This window comes from Oreochromis aureus, linkage group 1 (genome assembly GCF_013358895.1).
Source record: "Oreochromis aureus strain Israel breed Guangdong linkage group 1, ZZ_aureus, whole genome shotgun sequence".
NCBI lineage: Eukaryota > Metazoa > Chordata > Actinopteri > Cichliformes > Cichlidae > Oreochromis > Oreochromis aureus.
Window position 1 is genome coordinate 27647962 of NC_052942.1, and position 20377 is coordinate 27668338.

Genomic DNA, 20377 nt, shown 5'->3' on the forward strand with positions numbered 1-20377 from the left:
TAGCAGACATACACTTGATGGTAAAGGGCTGTGGTGACACCCAAGTTGACGGAGGCGACAACCAATGCAGTGAATACAAGCTAAGATTCAGCTAATAATGTATCACTCCACCCTGTCCTCCAAATATGGTCTAAAAAGTGAAACATTCTGGAGGTCAAAATACTAATGTTCCAATATATATAAACATCCGCATTATAAGTACAAAAACAGTGGCTGACCTTCATCTTCTGCCTGTTTCAGACAGAGGATGAGGTAAAGAGCTGTACTTAGGTCCAGTGCAAGATGAATAAGGTTTATTTTGAACAGCATATTAAGCTGCTCTGGAAGAGTCCAAGGAAAAATATGGAGTTGGAAATGAGCATAAGTTCTCTTTAAATACATTTTAAGAGCAGTTTACACACACACACACACACACACACACACACACACACACACACACACACACACACACACACACACACGGATAAGAGTATGTGAATGCAGTGGTATATGAAGCATACAGATTACCTCTTTAGATGCATTTTGACAGGGCTACAGAGAGAGGAGCACATGAGAGGAGGGAAATGGTTCAAAAGGCAAGTCACCGCTCTTCTTCCTCCTCCTCCTCTCTTAACCTGCTCCCTCATTTTTATTCATCTTCCATATGCTTATTCCGACATATGTCTCCCTGCCTCTCTTCCCTCCTTCCACATTTTTTTCTTCCCATCTGCTCCCCCCTTTCTTCTCTCAGTTTTTCCTCACCCGTATCCTCCACCTTCTCATCCCTTATCGTTCAGAAACATTTATTTTGTCCCACCTGCCTCTGCTCCCTGCTTCACTCCCGGGGTAGATTATTTTGCTTGCATCTGCTTCTCACTCCTCTCCTCCCCCCCCCTCTGTTCTTCATCTCCTGCAGTTAGATACCCAGGTGTCTCAAAACATGCACACTCACACACACAGCTGTATCATTTGCAAACCAAGTGATTTGCTGTAAACTGGGAACACACCTTCCCATGTGTGTAATGCTTGGTATTATTCATCTAGCAAGCACATCTGTTTATCATTTTTTGCTGTACTTGTGGGGACCACATGCACAAACAGAAATTGTATTCGACCCTCTGGGAGATGATTACTTAGTTTTTTCTGGCATAGTTTGTATTTTGCAAGACAATTAATGAAACGCTGTGTTTTTCCAGCATGTGCGTAGTTCACAGTGTTTGTGTGAGTGTGTTTGTATTCTGAAGAAATCTGGATAAATCCACAAAGCTCCCTGTTGATTCACATTATTGTGATCATAGATGGTGCATCTGTTACTTGTGGATTCTGATGTCTCTCTTCGGCATAAAGGGACAAAAACTAGAAAAAGACCAATGTGGGTAAAATTAGTTTTCTGAGAGCCATCTGAGATAAAATTGCAAGCATTCATGTACTTAACTCATTCATTTACTCAACCAGAAAATATTTGAGTTGCTGTCTCTGACCAGTTTGGATGAGTTTTTTCTTTCCGATAATTACTGGTTGTGAAATCCAGTCCTGCAGTTTTTCTGACGTTGAGTTGGGTTTTTATGGAGCCATGTGAGCATCTGTAGTGCAGACGTACTACACGGCTGCGTTTCACAGTCGAAGATTGTTAATTTTCGTTCGCATTTTAGTCGATATCAGCACACTTCTTTTGTCAAATGTAAATTCAAGTTGTTCAAGATTTGGCTGTCAGACATTACTGTGAGATCAAACCACAACTGTGCATGTTTCTAATGGCTTTATTCCCTTTACAAGAAGTGCTTTTATGATTTATATTTGCTTTTAAAGTCACCTTCAAATTTACTACACCTGTCTCGCTCCAATGCTTATGTATGATCGTTATATGTTTTATCATAACGCCACCTGTAATCTTTCCAAGTGGGGTTTTTATCCTAACTGATCCTATCCTTCTTTTCTTTTCTTTTTTCTTTTTTTTAATTAATATATCTCTACATTTTCAATTTTTGCTTTTGTCTCAACATTATTTAATTATTGTGATTATTTTATCCATTCTTAATTTAAACATGATTCTGAATAACTCTGAAGGAAGTAATAATGACCAAACCTGCACGAGGAGCACAAATGTTTTCTGAAAAGGATTTCAGCAGTTCAGAAACAGAAACTTAGTTTTTGGCTAGAGATTTCCTTTGGGCCGTATTTTAGGTTTGTGTCTGTGTTTTTCCTTTGCACAGAATATCTGTTAACTTATGGAGGACCACAAGAGCCACGCGCATCGAAATAAAAATTTCTGTGCTTTAATAATGAATTGCAGAATAAATTCTGCAATTGTAAATTCATTTTTGAATTCCAATTTAATAAACTGCATTTCAAAATCCTTTTTCCAATTGCAGTTCAAAATCCTTTTTCCAATTGCACTTTAATAAACTGCATTTTAAAATCCTTTTTTTCAGTTGCACTTTAATAAACTGCAGTTCAAAATCCTTTTTCCACTTGCAATTTAATAAACTGCAGTTCAAAATCCTTTTTCCACCTGCAATTTAATAAACTGCAGTTCAAAATCCTTTTTCCATTTGCAATTTATTAAACTGCAGTTCAAAATCCTTTTTCCATTTGCAATTTAATAAACTGCAGTTCAAAATCCTTTTTCCACCTGCAATTTAATAAACTGCAGTTCAAAATCCTTTTTCCACTTGCAATTTAATAAACTGCATTTCAAAATCCTTTTTCCACCTGCAATTTAATAAACTGCAGTTCAAAATCCTTTTTCCACTTGCAATTTAATAAACTGCAGTTCAAAATCCATTTCCGTTTCCTGTTCGCTCCGGGATTAGCTGCCGGATTAGCTCCTGGATTAGCTGCTGGATTAACAACTTGCTGGAGGCTATTCAAATTAGCCACACCGTGGGATGTAAGGAGCTCTCTGATTGGTTGGTCGGACACAGGCTGTCTGCCAGCCTGGATTTTTCTAGCTCATAGCTTCTCCCTGCTACGGCGTGTGTGCTTGTACAAAGGCCGTTCAGCGTCGGGATTTACACTCGGCTCGACACGGATATGTGAAGAATGAAGGGAGCCTGCAGCGAAACGGAGAGCCAACCTCTGACTGAGTGCCTGTCTACACAGTCTGACCACCTGTTGAAGGTAAGGTGCTAACGTGGCTAACGCTAGCGTCACCGCACGTAGCCCCCGTTATTTTAAGATCATCTTAGCTAATGAAAGTTTTACGTCGCAGCTGTACGAGCTCGCTACGTGTTTTGTAAGCTGCTGTGCTCTTCACAAATAAAGCTGGAAGCAGCTCAGACTGTTAGAACCAGCACTGAGCCCTGTTACATTTATACGGTGTTAGAGCAATGGCTGCAACCTACAGCCTTTAATCTAGCGATTACAATGCTGACAGTAAACTCGTCAGTCCAGATGTTACCACATTACTCTATGGTACTTAGTTAAAACAACTGAGACAGGCTGATTAAAATAACACCTGTCAGTTCTCTCATTCAACATATAAAGACTGGAGATCACACTACTGATTTCAGTTCATTTAATACGTGAGTGCACAGATTCATTCTCAACTGGACATAAATGATGATCAAAGGTTGTATATATGATGAATTCATCAAATCCCAGCCTCTAACACAGTGCGCTGAATCTTAGCTTTGAATGTCCAGTATATTCTAATCAGTGCAATGTAAGCATTCACCGAACCTATAGTATCTACACCTGTGTGGCAAATGTGTGGTAATACAGATAATGAAATTTAATTATTAATACAATATACATCATGAAAAATGAAAGCTGAAATTGATTCAGTTTAGTACTTTTCTCTGTATGCTCTGTGATTATAAAGGCCTTAAATTCTGTGATATATACTGTAAATGATTTTCACAGAGGTCTTAAAGTACTTAAATCACTGCTGATAGTCTGGTTGTTTATATTTTCACATGTTTTTGTGTCTGTAGGGCTGTTTGATGACGATTTGGACTCCTCTGGGAGATGAGGACACACCCACATCTGTTCCATACTGCAGCCATTGATGGTGTTACGGCGCTGAGTCAGCTTTGGGCCATCAGACGCACACACTGGAAAACCAGCACCTGGACTTCATGCAGGAGAGACGGCCTCAGTGATGTAGGTTCATGTTTAGTTCAAACATTTCTGGCCTCTTATCACTTAGATTTTGAATGCATTTAAAGCAGGAACTGCACACTAGGGTGGGTTTTAATAATCGATTCATCGATTAAAATCGCCTGGCTTTGATAACGTGAAATCGATTCATTAAAATCCTGAATCGATTTTTTAATATAAATTTATTTTGCCCAAACGCCAGAATCTCAGGTGAAACCTCACAAAATTTCAACAACCACCAAACAGCTAAGACAGTAAATGAGAGGAGGTACACGGATTCTGCACAAGGACGTAAAACACAGCGCGGACCCACGGATCAGAATCAGTGAGATGTCGCCTTTCTCACACGACGGGCGCTGCAGCTTTAAGCGTCTGTGCGCGTTCCCGCGGACGGCAGTCACTTTCTGGCACAACAACTGCACGGACACGGTCGGTGCTGAAAGCCGACATCTCGCTGATTCTGATGTTTCGCGGTCGCGCTTTGTGTTCACGCCCTTTTGCGCTGATTCTAAAGCTGTTAGTTTTCTCTCTCCAAACAATATTGACTGAACCAGCAGCAAAAGAAGATCCAAACTACGCTCACGTAAACATCGCCATGAATTCCCTCTGACTTTTACTGTTTTGCTTCACCCACGATAAAATCACACTTCATGCACAGCTCTCTCTCTCTCTCTGTACTGTTTTCTGCATTATTCGCTTGCTTGTTACGCGCAACTCTACTGTTGTTTACAGCGCTGTCGGCCGCTGTTTTTTTTTTTTTTTTTTTTTTCGTTTTACATACTTCTGAAAAGAAAACCTAATTTCTGCCGCTCAATACTGAACAAATTTAAACTTTTTAAAATTATGCAAAATGCAAAACGCTTAGCCGTGTCTCTAATAAAACCGCTGTAACGTCAGAGGTAACATTCATATGTTGATTAATGGTTTTCTTTCGTTTTTGATGTACTGCAGATACATAGTTTTATAAAATCCCAGGCCAGGAAAACCACCTTCATGTTTTTCTGTTTTATCTTCAGCTACTTTGACACAAAGGCATCTGCTGTGACGCTCACACCTTTGATAAAGTCTTTATGCGTGTGTCAGCTTCCTTTTATAGATACAAAATATGTCAATGAAATCTGAATTATAATATTTCTGACTGTCAAAATTTCCCAGATTCAAATCGAATTTAATCGAATCGATTCGGGACCTTGTGAATCGGAAATGAATCGATTCTAGAAATCAGTGACGATACCCAGCCCTACTGCTCACCTAGCTGTCAAAAGTTTGGCAGCATGAGTACTGTAAAGTTTTGTAGGGTCCTTGTTAAAAATTCCACAAGCACCACACCACATTTGTCATATACAGTTCCATTTTGTACAGGACATTTTTGAAATTATATATATATATATCCTAGTTATCCACTTGTCAGTATTTTTTGAGTAAATGGATGTCAGTGATAAATCAGTGGTGATTCACCTGCAAATGTTTTTAACAAACTTTGTTTTTTGTAGAATTCATCAGCAGCTGTGGAGAGATGCATTTGAATATCTTCTGGTTCCACTTTTCCTTACCTGGAAGCTGAGGATGGCTGATTCCTGACAAGGACACAAACCTCAGTGCTTATCATGGGTGTTACATCCTCTGTGCAGCAATTCCAGAGAAAACGAAAGAGCAACGACCACTCATTAAGACCAGCCAGAAATCTGTCCCTTTCTGGCAGCTGTGGAAACTTCCAATAAGAAAGTTTGCATTCTTAGAACAATGCTGGATCATGTGTGATGTGTCATATGAGGATATTACATTTTGCCTTGATTCTGCTCAATTAAGTGTTTTGATCGTTGATCTAGTATGGCAGCTTTGTGTTGTGCTGCAAGTTAAAACCCATTGTCCTCATGAGCACAGCATCTAACAACTCTCCTTGAAAAAGTCGATTGACTTTAACTGGACACAATGGTTTCCAGTGGAGATGATTCATCACTCATCCGTGACACTGGAGAAGTCACCTGGATGAGTGATAAAACAATTTTCCATGGAAAATCCAGAGGAACTAAACTTTGTTGTTGTTTCTTTGGGCTCAATTTTGCCTGAGGCTGAATTGAGTTTCAAAATGTTTTCTTCTTTCAGAAGAAAACATTTTGCCAATAATCAGATAAAAGATTGTTGAACCAGGTGGTATTCTCTGGAGTTTAAGACCAAAACTGAACTAAGTGAATTGACATTAGACTGGAATTCATAAGATGAATAGAAATACTGCTGAAGCTGAATGATATGTGTGTGTGTGTGTGTGTGTGTGTGTGTGTGTGTGTGTGTGTGTGTGTGTGATCTTTGTTTTCTCCAATTCACCAGGTCTGTAAAGTTCAGTATGACTATGGTACATGATACAAAAGAATAAATACAGAAGAATAACAACTTTATGTGAATAACTTTACTCTTCTTAAAAATAACTCATAAAACAAGTAAAAGTACAAATGTGTACAAGTTAGAGACTTCCTCAGTAAGTTTACACTCTTTTGGAGTGATTTTAATTGTGTTTTAAAGAAGAAAGAGATTAGGAGGTAAAGTAGAGGATGCAGAGTCCATCATCACTGAGGCAGTCTCTCCTGCATGAAGTCCAGGGCCCTGTTTCAGAAAGCCGGTTTAGAAAACTCAGAGTTAAAAATGATACTCAGGGTTGAGTAACCCCGAACTGTCCAACTCGGAATATTCGGTTTCAGAAAGGCTGATAACAATTAGTTCAATCAACGCGGAGTTGCTTTAACCCCAAGTTAAGCGCCGCAGACGAGGATACATAAAGCCCTGATTAGTGGAGCACAGATTAAGCGAGTCACCATGGAGACGGAGGGAAAGAAGGCGCGGTCAATGTATTTTACAGCGCTTGAGGCCGAAATTTGATGGCAGCATATGCCGATAACATGCAAATTTTATGGAAAAAAAGTAACACAGCCTCAGCTGCAAAAGAAAGGGAGCATGCATGGCAAAACATAGCCGACAGAGTCAATGCGTGAGTGTTAATTTAAACATTGATCTAGGGATTTCCACCCATTTAACACGTTATTTTATTATATTTTATTTTTTAGTTTATACATTTTATTTTGTGATGTGATGTGAGCGCAGGTGCAACCCAACAGGCCCCAAACGTTCCTAGCAGCAAGTAAAAATGAAATATAAAAATATAGTCCAAACAGGTAAGGTGTAATTGTATTATGAGCCATAGTGCTTGGTCTGTTTGTCCTATGTAAATCAACTGCAGTTAGAGGCTACATTAATTTTCTTTCTGTAAGCGCTTATTGAAATTATCTGAGCACATTACAAGTACATATTTGCTTACTCTGTATGCTCAAATGTGACCCGTTATAGCCAACAGAAAAAAGCGGAGGCCCGAAAAACAGGTGGGGTCCTCCACCACCACCACTCACAGAGGCTGAGCAGTTGGCCCTCAGCCAAAACAGTGGGCGCCCTGTGGCTGAAGGCATCTCTGCGGGACATCCTCTGAGTCAATAACCCCGCAAGACACAAGTGCCTACATAAGAGGTAAATTCAAAATAATACATGATGTGCATACATCCTTTCTTCACAGTCACCTTTGCAGTGCTACTCATTCATTTGATAAACTCTTTACCATAATGAATTATTTTGTAGTGAAGTTATTTTCCTACTGATTTTGCCTTCCCTCAGTCTTGGTTGTCTTTGAGAGCATAATGACAATGAAGTGTAAGGTGATTGGTATATGTTTGTTAATTGCCATTTGGTCCCTTGTAAGTTATAAGTGACCTGTATAAACCTCATATTCTATCAGTTGATGGTGATGGTGTACTGCATCTGGTGCAGCCTCCTGTTGAGCCAGACCAACATGCAGTTGTGAGTACTCTTAATGCTCCACAGATCATATGAGTTTACAGTAGAACAGCAATGTTGTTAATTTCTTTACTACAGAAAAATACTGAAGAAACATTGACAGCTGTTACAGAGGAGGAAGCAACAGAGACACTTTATGAGGTTTACATCTTACAATGGAAAATATAACAATTGAATAAAATGTGGTACTATAATAAAACCATGGACTTTCTATTTCTCTAACAGAGTGATGATGGAAATGCAGAGGAAGAGGGTCCAGCCACTTTTCCAACAAACCTTTCCTCAGTAAGATGTTCAGCACTGATTTACAACCAACCTAAGTAGGCATGTACTATGAATGTCAATGCTATTTTCTGTGTTTCAATAGCTCCCTGTAAAGCAGCTGTACAAGACCTATTTGATCAAGAAAATAAAAAAATGCGACTTGGAAATGGAACACTTCGAGCAGAAGATCCAAAAGACCAAGATTGAGATTTTACTGCTGGAACATCAGTTAAGGGTGGGTGAAGTGGTCAGAGATGGACTTAATTATTTCAGTGTTTGAACAACATAATAATATACTTATTAATACTTTGTGTACAGGAAATACAGGCGACCAATAAAGCCAGTTGAACAAAAGATCTGTTTATTCTTCATTCAACATGTTGAGGTGATGGGTCAAAGGAAATGACTGCTCTTCCATCTTGTATGTCCGTGGGAGGGTCAGGATGTTCATGGTTTGGATCACTGCTGATGTTTGGTTCAAAAGGACAGTGTTCTCTTCTCTAATTGTGGCAATGTTGTGAAGAATCACACATGCCACAATAATGTCACATGCCCTTTCTGGGTGACCCTGAGTCTTTGAAGGCACTGGAACCGGGCGTTAAGCATTCCGATAGTCATTTCAACTCTGGCTCTTGTCCTGCAATGAGCCAGATTATATCGCTGCTGTGGGCCCGGTTCAGGGTCAGGTAAGGGGTAAGCAAATAGGGTAAACATGGATACCCCTTATCACCAAGCAAGTAGCCAGTGAACTCTCCTAAGACAGAAGGATACACTTCAGTTCAAATGTCCCTGTAGCAATTGGTCTTTATATATTTTAAAGTATTTTCAACTCACCATGTCCAAATTTTGTGCTCAGTGTACATTCACGAAAAAAATTCGTGAGTCATGAACAGAGCCTGGCCACTTGGCTTCCACATTTGTGATAATGTTGGCAGCATCACATATGATCTTCACAGTGCAGAGGACACAAATTAGCATCCATTACCATAATGAAATAATGTGTTAGTTTGAAATGCTACAGGAACTATGTACCTGTACATTAATGCTGTGGAAAGACTTCCTGTTCACATAGTCTCCTTCATTTACTGAAGGGGCAATGATTGGAATGTGAGTGCCATCTATACAGCCAATCACGCCTGGGAACCCTGAAAATAAATGTAAAATTTAAGTAGTAGTTCAAGTATCACCACATCATGAATTAAGTTTTGTTCATCCTGATACCTGCAATTTTGTGGAATCCTCTTTGATAAATCTTGTGGGTCTATGACCGGGAACACCACAAACGAGTACAGGAGACGTTTCAGTGCAACTGTAACATTCCTGACTGCCCGACAGACGGTAGCCTTGGAAACGTGCTCAGCGTCACCAATATTATACAGAAAGCTCCCGTTTGCAAAAACGAAGTGCAATACAAATATTATGTACAGAACTGAGAGAATGTCCGCGATGTGTCACATGAGCAATATAAGGCCCGAGAATGTTATTCAAATAAATTATAGATTGTGCTGAAAACGGTAACGTTCACACAGAAAATCATCAGGAAATGATAAAATGTCCAAACGCGCTCTAATCACTCTCTCCCGGCGGAGAGCTCATGGAGAATTTGGGCTTCAACATCTACTGGCTCTTCAAGGAAGGGCCACGCCATGTCTGACACTTCCTACAGTCAGGTTTCAGACAAAGAGGCGGAGAAAGTCAGGGTTAGTTGAAGTAAACCTGCTAGGGGGCAGGTTAGCTTCACGGAGTGTGTCGTCATAGTAACTCACTCAGAATTAATCTAAACGCTTTGTGAAACCGAAAACCCAGAGTTTTCGTTAACTCAGGGTATACTTACTCAGAGTTTGCACTAAACCGGCTTTCTGAAACAGGGCCCAGGTGCTGGTTTTCCAGTGTGTGCGTCTGATGGCCCAAAGCTGACTCAGCGCCGTAACACCATCAATGGCTGCAGTATGGAACAGATGTGGGTGTGTCCTCATCTCCCAGAGGAGTCCAAATCGTCATCAAACAGCCCTACAGACACAAAAACATGTGAAAATATAAACAACCAGACTATCAGCAGTGATTTAAGTACTTTAAGACCTCTGTGAAAATCATTTACAGTATATATCACAGAATTTAAGGCCTTTATAATCACAGAGCATACAGAGAAAAGTACTAAACTGAATCAATTTCAGCTTTCATTTTTCATGATGTATATTGTATTAATAATTAAATTTCATTATCTGTATTACCACACATTTGCCACACAGGTGTAGATACTATAGGTTCGGTGAATGCTTACATTGCACTGATTAGAATATACTGGACATTCAAAGCTAAGATTCAGCGCACTGTGTTAGAGGCTGGGATTTGATGAATTCATCATATATACAACCTTTGATCATCATTTATGTCCAGTTGAGAATGAATCTGTGCACTCACGTATTAAATGAACTGAAATCAGTAGTGTGATCTCCAGTCTTTATATGTTGAATGAGAGAACTGACAGGTGTTATTTTAATCAGCCTGTCTCAGTTGTTTTAACTAAGTACCATAGAGTAATGTGGTAACATCTGGACTGACGAGTTTACTGTCAGCATTGTAATCGCTAGTTTAAAGGCTGTAGGTTGCAGCCATTGCTCTAACACCGTATAAATGTAACAGGGCTCAGTGCTGGTTCTAACAGTCTGAGCTGCTTCCAGCTTTATTTGTGAAGAGCACAGCAGCTTACAAAACACGTAGCGAGCTCGTACAGCTGCGACGTAAAACTTTCATTAGCTAAGATGATCTTAAAATAACGGGGCTACGTGCGGTGACGCTAGCGTTAGCCACGTTAGCACCTTACCTTCAACAGGTGGTCAGACTGTGTAGACAGGCACTCAGTCAGAGGTTGGCTCTCCGTTTCGCTGCAGGCTCCCTTCATTCTTCACATATCCGTGTCGAGCCGAGTGTAAATCCCGACGCTGAACGGCCTTTGTACAAGCACACACGCTTCGTAGCAGGGAGAAGCTATGAGCTAGAAAAATCCAGGCTGGCAGACAGCCTGTGTCCGACCAACCAATCAGAGAGCTCCTTACATCCCACGGTGTGGCTAATTTGAATAGCCTCCAGCAAGTTGTTAATCCAGCAGCTAATCCAGGAGCTAATCCAGCAGCTAATCCCGGAGCGAACAAGAAAGGGAAATGGATTTTGAACTGCAGTTTATTAAATTGCAAGTGGAAAAAGGATTTTGAACTGCAGTTTATTAAATTGCAGGTGGAAAAAGGATTTTGAAATGCAGTTTATTAAATTACAAGTGGAAAAAGGATTTTGAACTGCAGTTTATTAAATTGCAGGTGGAAAAAGGATTTTGAACTGCAGTTTATTAAATTGCAAATGGAAAAAGGATTTTGAACTGCAGTTTATTAAATTGCAGGTGGAAAAAGGATTTTGAACTGCAGTTTATTAAATTGCAAGTGGAAAAAGGATTTTGAACTGCAGTTTATTAAAGTGCAACTGAAAAAAAGGATTTTAAAATGCAGTTTATTAAAGTGCAATTGGAAAAAGGATTTTGAACTGCAACTGGAAAAAGGATTTTGAAATGCAGTTTATTAAATTGGAATTCAAAAATGAATTTACAATTGCAGAATTTATTCTGCAATTCATTATTAAAGCACAGAAATTTTTATTTCGATGCGCGTGGCTCTTGTGGTCCTCCATATTAACTATGGTAATGAGGCAACAAGAAGGTGATGCCTCATCATCCTGTGTGAGACCCCTCAGGTGTCAGTGAATCATCCTCTAAACAACCGTTAAGAATTCAGCAAGGGTGCTCAGACATCTCAAGATGCAGCTGTTCCCTCCAACTCTCTCTGTGAGACACACACACACAAAACACACACTTAAATCCGTGTTGCTGTAGCTGCAGATGCCTGCAGGGTAATGATTGGATGAACTGTGTAGACTGTGCTGTTATTGCATAGGTGAACACAGTAGATGGCAGTCAGATACCTTCAGAAAGTGTTTAACACTCATGGATGCTTTGTCTAACATTACATTAGTGTACAAAAGTCTTGAGCCACCTCTCATTTCTTTAAAGTGGTCTTGATCAGTAGTTCTCCAGACTTTCTGGAGGTTTTTCTTTTTAGTCCAGTCCTTGTACCTGACCAGTTACAGAGGAATGTTTTTTATTTAAGCCAATTAACACTGACCTATGACTCATTCAAGCATGAAAGGTCCTTCAAGGGATGAACCATTGTTGTGGAAACACATGACAGACTTAGCAAAGAGCCAATTTAAATTGTGTCTTTAGGCACTTTATTATACACAACACATCATTTGTTCCTATTTCTTTAGTTGAATCAATGAAAAATGATTAAAAAAAAAATAAAGGTATTTTTGCACTATTAGATCTTTGGCAAATCTTGGCATGGTATGGAAACTCGACAGGTAGAGGACATAAAAAGAGGCAGGCCTAAAACACTATCTATGGCAGATAACCAGAATCCGAAAGTCATATCCTTGAGAAATAGGGAAAAATTAAGCAAAGACCTGACACATTACGTGGGAGTTGTGTTTGGACCTTAAATTGATACATCTACTATTTGCCAACCTCGGGGAGAAAAGGCTGAGGTTTGCGTTATTATACAAGAACTCGACTGAAAGCGACTCGCAGTAGGTCTGTTGAGTGATGAGTCCAAATATGAAGTTTTTGCTTCCAGTCATTGTCAGTATGGGCAGGAGAGAGGTACAACAATGTCCACAGCAATCTTTAAAATACAGTGGAGACTCTGTTATTGTTCGAGGCTGCCTTTCAGCCTTGGTGTTGGAGATCTTTTCAAAATTGGTGGAATTGACAACACAGGAAACTACTGAGAGATTTTAGTCCATCATGCAGTACCATCTGTGAGACTGATTGGCAACAGCTTCGTTTTTCAGTATGACAATGATCCCAAACACACTGGCAATGCTGTAAAAGCATACCTGGATAGAAAATACACAATGGATCACTATCAGTCGAAAATTGGCCTCCCCAGAGCCCAGACCTCAAGATTATTGAAGCAGTGTGAGATCATCTTGACAGAGAACGGAAAGAAAGGCAGCCAACATCCAAAGAAAAGCTCTAAATGTCTTTCAACAAGCCTGGAGAATTATTCTCGAAGACTTAAAGAAATTACAAAATAGCTTGCCTAAGAGAGTTCAGGCTGTGTTCACCTTCAACCTTAATAGAATCCTACACTTTGGCAAAACTTTTTTTTTTTTTACCTTTTATACTGTATTCCCATGTATGTTTGTACCTTTTTATAGGTTGCACCTACTTCCCTCTTTTCTAGTAAAATATAAAGAAATGAGAAAAAGCTCAAGACTTGCACAGTCTTTGCATTGTAATGCACAGCAGTAACAGTGCTGGCAGTGAGTTTCTGCTGGAATTGGCTCTGTTGCCTTTGCTGGAAGAGCTCATTTGTCAAGCACTTTCGAGAGGGATGTGTTTCACATTGTCTTCACAATTTCCAAGCACTGCAGACAAGAAAAAAGTTTCTTAAGAAGAATATGAAAACGTTTGCTTTATTACTTCAAAAGTCAGGCGTGGTGCAGTAGAGACCTTTCACAGTAGCTATCTTTCCTGGATAGTAATGGTGAACAGGGTATAATAATTCCAGATGACAACATATTGGCATATATTTACATTTTCTTAAAGTAAATTAAGAAAAAAGAAATATTTAATTTAGCCCAAAGATTGGAAAGTGACTGTGTTACAGCAGCCAAAAACTTGCAAATAATTATTCAATAAATTAAAATCTAAACATTAAACAATAAGGAACTTAAAATTAATGGTTTCCTTCTCTGTCCATTTGGGAGCAGAGCCGGAACAAATGTTGTACAAACTGTTCAGCTGCGTGTTTTGTAAGTGGTGCAGAGGATGGTCAGGATGCTATAATGATACACTCACTGATCACTTTATTAGGTACAGCTGGTTAGTACCAGGTTGGAGCCCCTTTATGCCTTCAGAACTGCCTTAATTCGTTGTGGGATATATTCAGCAAGGTGCTGGAAACATTCTTCAGATTTTAGTTCATTTGACATTAACCTGATGTGATATCTCCCTTTCCATCACATCCCTAAGATGCTTTTGGGATAGGGATCTGGGAATTGTGGAGGCCATTTGAGTAGAATGAACTCAAGAAACCAGTTTGAGGTAATGTGAGCTTGGTGTGCTTGGTGAGACATGGGGTTTTATCCTGCTGGAAGCAGCCAGCAGAAGATGGGTACACTGTGGACATAAAGGGATGGACATAGTCAGCAGCTACACTCAGGTTTGCTGTTGTCTTTAAACGATGCTCAGTTGATACTAAAGGGAGAAAATATTCCCCATACCAGTACATCACCACTAGCCTGAACCGTTGACACAAGGCATCAGGGATCCGTGCTTTCATGTAGTTTATGCTAAGTTCTGACTCTGCCATCCAAATGTTGCAGCAGAGATTGAGACTCATTAGAGCGGGCAACGGTTTTCCAATCTTCTATAGTCCAATTTTCATCACCCTGTCTAAATTCTGGCCACAGTTTCCAGTTTTAGCTGGCAAGAGCAGCATGTGGTATGGTCTTCTGTTGCTATAGCCAATCTGCTTCAAGGTTTAACATTGTGAACCTTCAGGGAGGCTCTTCTGGATACCTTAGCTGTAACAAGTGGTCAACAAGGAATTCAATTCTCCCCCAGAGAACTGCCACTTACTGGATATCTCATTTTTGGACTATTCCCTTAGAATGCAGGAAAATCCCCAAAGAGCAGCAGTTTACTCAAACCAGCCTGTTTGGCTGCAACAATCCAGTTTAAAGTCACATCACCTTTGTTACCCATTCTGATGCCCACCTTGAACTTGCAGGTTATCTTGATCGTGCCTACATCCCTAAATTCATCGAGTAGCTACCATTTGATTGGCTGATTATATGTTTGTGTTAACAAGTAATTCGACAGGTGGATAGTGATTGTACAGAACCATTTCGGATGAACCCTGTGTCTGAATCCAAACAGTCTGTTAAATCAGCAACAATGACAAATTACCTCAGCAAATAATCTGTTTGCATTGATATCATTTCAATTTTAAGGCTACAGAAACATCTCCTAGCAACAACATGTCCGGGGATTACGTTTCAGTTGATACTTGTGGAGTCGCTCCACATTTCTTTTTGCTGTTTAGATTAATGTCTCTGTCTGTCCAACAAGTCCCGAAGCCAGATAGAGTCACAGTGTGGTCCTGGAAGTGAGTGTGACATATGACGCTGCAACACTGCAGTGCTCAGTGAAACACATCAAACTTCCCCCACTGTCTTTCCTCTAAACCTAAATCAGCTCACGAAGCTCATCATATTATGATACAAACACCTCATATTCACCATGGTGATCGCATGAACAGCTCCAGCTCTGAAACTCCATCGTCTCCTTCGCCTCTCCTTCAGGAATCGCAGGCTTTGCTCCAGGCAATAGAAATGGCAGTAAAGATACTGCCCAGAGCATAATGTGAAGACAAAAACACAAGCAGACTTATAAAACCAGACTTTAACATATTTCCAAAAGAAAATATGGCCATTTAATGTTTGTAGCCATTACAGATTACCCAAGGAAAATAAAATATTTCACATGTTGATGCTGAAAAGTGGCTCAGACTAAAAAAATTACAGTCATGCTCACATATTGGACGATAAGTTAATAACTGAGGTATCATGACAGTCCAGGCGCAGTGGATTTATGTTAATATTTTTATTTTACATATATACTCACACACCATTACTTGTCATGTTGGAGTGAGACGTACCACGCTGTGTTGACCGCTCAGCCTGAAAATGAGAAAACTCACTCAGGCACGACTGGACAGCCCAGAGACGAGAATACCACTAATTATTAACATACACAAACGCACACACACACAAACAAAATCTCATGGATGCCATGTAGCAGCCATTACTCGCGGGAAATTAATTATCATGCTACACACACCAACAGAGGAATGCTGAGGTAGGCCTAATTAGGTGTCTGATAGCGTAGACTTAACAAAATTGACCACATATACGCCCATGTGAGTGCACCGATCTCTCCTCCTGCATATCAATGGAGAAATCCAGCATTTTTCAGTCATTTCCCCTAATGTTGAGTGACAGCTTTTTATTATTCCTTTTTTCTAATGTTGATGTTTCTCCCTGTTGTATTTCTTTCACTTCTGGATTTTTTAATTCTTCACTAATTTCTATTTTATCAACATCTGTGTCATAGACGAGGCGTTTGTGTTAAAAACAAAACATGCTTGTGTTTGTGCTTTCCTGATTTACAAAGTCATAAAAGCATATCACTGTTGTTTGGAGGAAAAAAATTAAAGTAGGCACAACATGTTGTTATACTTCACTGACTCTGACTTTGCTCATTTCTTTTTAAATGGCGTTCATTGTAAACTATGTAGAAAAAAATGCATTTTTTGTCTTGTAAAAATACTGTTACACATTCAGTTTAATTTGATGACTATTAAAATTACTGAACATATTCTATTGTGAAGGAAAAAAATTCTCTACAAGATGAAAGGGATCCTTATGATTTAGGATGAAGCATTGTCTCTTCTTCCGTGTGTGCCCCCTTTGAGAGGAAAAAAGGTCTTCTGACTGATTGTTTTGTGATTGATTGTTGTTTCATGTCAGGAAAATCCCAATAGCATTTTTTCCAGAAACCAGTAAAACCAAAAATTTGTCTCTTGGTGTTTCTTAAAACTCTGGCCAGTTCCCGGTTGTCACAATACTATTATCATTATTATTATTATTTCTGCACAAGTTAGCTTTTCAAATATAATAAACAAATAAACCTTAAAATAAAATCACAAAACAATGCTGACTAAAGTTACAGATTTCCCAGAGGATTATAGGGTCCACCCTTGAAAGGCTGCTTGTTGTTGTGTTCGGTATGATGTGATGCGTTCGTTGTTTCCACAGCAGAGATGTGAAGTGCAGCTTTGAAACAAAGTCCTTTTGAACTTATTCTTCCAAACTTTGTGGCACAAATTAAGTGAAAAACTTTCACACAGCAGACACAGCTCCAGTGTTGGTAAAGTTGTTTTCTGTGGTTGCTTCTATTTATTCGCCATCTGTCTTTGCTGTAGCTGTAACCCTCCCTGTTCCTAAGTGTTCTTGCTAATTACCATTAGCCATTGAGCCATTCAGCGTACCTTTGCCCTGTTAAACAGATTTAGTGATGGATTATTATTGTTGTTGTTCTATATTAATGAACTGCGTTTGTTAAATTTATACAGGCCCCTCGTTCGTCAGTGGGAATTGTTACAATGTATTCAGTCCACTTGAAAAGCCACAGTTGACATTTTATCTGTTCAGAATTATAGTGATGCCCAGCACTAATATACTGTATATAAAAGACGGACAAAGTAGTTTAAATATTGAGTCCTTTAAAGCTGCATTCTTTTTATTGGCCACCAGGGGCTACTGTCTGTTGCTAAAAGAAGTCGGTTGTGTATAAATCTATGGGAAACGAGTATTAGGTGGAATCTACACAGGAAGCGGTGTACAGTGACGTGGCAGCAAGAATACACTGAAAGTCAACAACATTCAGGGAAGGATATCAGTGATTGCCATATGTGGTAAATGCATTATAGTGTTACTTTGGCAACTATGCCTGAAAAGCGACAGCAGCAGGAGATGAGCGTTTTGCTTCCCAGGGGATGCCCCTTTATTGAATACATCATGAATGATCCCTATTATGTTCATAAAGAATGATAAACAGGATGTAATTTAGGGCAGAGTGACCTTATAGGTGTGTCTCAGGGTTTCTCAGTCAGATCGATCCCTCAATCGTTAGGTACACTTTAAAAACAAACAAAGTGGTTAAGGTAAAAAACCCTCAGCTCCAGACTTCACTTAGGAGCTTAATTAACCAGTGGGTAATGTTACAGTGTCTGTGTCTCTTACTGGACAATCTTATTAGGAAAGTCTGTACATCTGCTTAAAATATCTATTCAACTCATCACATCTCAGCAACCTAGTCATGTAGACATGGTCAAGACAACCTAACCTGAAGTTAAAAACTGAATATCAGAATGAATAAGAAAGGTGATTTAAGTGACTTTGAACATGGCATCAGATGGGCCGGTCTGAGTATTTCAGAAACTGCTGATGTTCTGGGATTTTTCTGCACATAAATTTCTGGGGTTTACAGCAGGTCACTGGGCAAAAATGCTTTGATGTCAGAGGTCAGAGGAGAATGGCCAGACTTCTTCCAGCTGATTAGAAAGCAGCTATAACTCAACTAACTATTCATACAATGGAGGTATGCAGAAGAGCATCTCTGGAAGCACAATATATCAAAGCATGCAGGGTTATAGCGGCAGAAAGCCAAGAACAGGAAACTAAGGCTACAATTTTCACAGGCTTACCGATATTGGATAATTGAAGACTGGAAAATCATCGTGTGGTCTGATGAATCCTAATTTCTGTTGTGACATTCAGATGGTAGGGTCAGAATTTTGCATAAACAACATGAAAGCATGGATCCATCCTGGCTTGGTTTCAATGGCTCAGGCTTGTGTAATGGTGTGGAGGATATTTTCTTGGCACACTTTGGCCCCCATTAATACCACATGAGCACTGTTTGAATGCCACAGTCTACCTGAGTATTGCTGCTGACCATGTCCACATCCGGTACTAGCAGCGTACCTAATAAAGTGGCCCCTGAATGTATACATTATTAGATATGACACTGACAGGTGGCTTTAAAAAGAGAAAATATGGGAATGAATGAGTCAAATGATGATGTTAGGGGAGAAAAAATGACATTGAGAGCAGGAAGTGTGTCGTGCAGAGAGAGAGAGAGAGTCTGCTTTTTTTTCTACGTGCTACTAATGAAAACCATCTAATATTATTCATGAGTTTTCCTACTGTGCCTGCAGTCCAGCCATGGAGCTGCCATCCAGAAGACTATCACTTCACACAACATCTGACAGAGACACAGAGGGAGACGAAGAGCAGAAAAAAGGCAGCTGGAAGAAAGGGAGGAAAGGGATAAAGGGAAGGAGCGGTTGACAGAGGAAAAGAGGGAGCATAATAATAACAGAGCATGGCTGGAGATGAGATGGATGTGCTTCCTAGGGGGAATCATAATCTCTGTATGAAAATGAGTCACTTCTATTAAACAGTGGAATAGGGTTATTTTGCTGACTAACTAGCTGATGAAGACTAAGGAATGTCGTATCCTTGTCATTTATTATCAGTTTCTATGCTTTTTGTTTTTTTGACCTTCTTGGTCTGTTCTTGTTGTCCACATCTATATTTAGACTATGTTAAATCAGTTGATGTCACACATTGTACTGCGTCAAGGAGCATATGTTCTTGAACTTGTATTGCTTGTTGCCTGGAGGCTAGAGCAGCGCCATCTTTGTACTTGAATCATGAAATACTGTGTAGAAAATGTAAAGTATGCGTGTGGGTGGGTGTATGAACCGAATGATCCCGAATACAACGCTTGGTCAAACTGATAAACTTCAGGATGTTTTTGATGGCGTGGTGGTAGAAATTTCATATTCGTTTTTTGTGAAATGAGTAAAGGGCGAAAGTATTTGTCTTCATGAGTGTCATACAACTCCTTAAAGAGAGGAAATATTCAATTACCTTCAGCCAAGATAAAGCGTCTACAGTCCTGCTGGAATACCTGGATCATGTGACCGTATCTGTTCTTGGTGCTCATGTCTGAGTCAGTGCTAAGTGTTTATCAGCCTTTAGGCGATCACCATAACAACAGTTTCTGTGCTGCAGCTGTACATTTATACTGCTACTGATAAGCTGTCTGGATTTCTATCTGTTGTCCCATCTCTGCATGTGGTTCTCTTTTCTCAGTGACCCTTTGTCTCGTTTTGTTTGACAGATTTTTATGGTGATATTGGTCATTTGAAATGGTATTGCTTTTCATCTTACAGTACAGTATCAAACTACCAACCTTTGTGCCCAAATGTACTCACTAAATGTTAGGATTGTGTATTAATGTATTCAGAGAGGCCCATATGGATTTTTTTTGTAATTCTGCCTTTCTACATCACTACACATTAAAATCAATCAAAACGTGATCGCAATACAGACAGCTTTAATTAAAGAGGTGTAATCAAATATTTAATTAAATGTTTAGGGATTACAGCCATTTTTATAAATAGTCCCCCAATTTCTGAGGTACAAAAGTAATTGAACAAACTAGCAGCAT

At 39.5% G+C, this 20377-nt stretch overlaps 1 protein-coding gene and 1 long non-coding RNA gene across 2 annotated transcripts in view; one reads left to right on the plus strand and one right to left on the minus strand.

The window, feature by feature from the left end:
- Window positions 1-20377, plus strand: part of smyd3 (SET and MYND domain containing 3) — a 106441-nt gene that overhangs the window by 10883 nt on the left and 75181 nt on the right. The window lies entirely within an intron of this gene.
- LOC120440127 lies at window positions 9057-10072 on the minus strand. The gene is made up of 3 exons (XR_005612989.1): window positions 10016-10072; window positions 9214-9326; window positions 9057-9129 (listed from the first exon to the last, which is right to left on the minus strand). It is a non-coding gene; the product is annotated as an uncharacterized LOC120440127 (long non-coding RNA).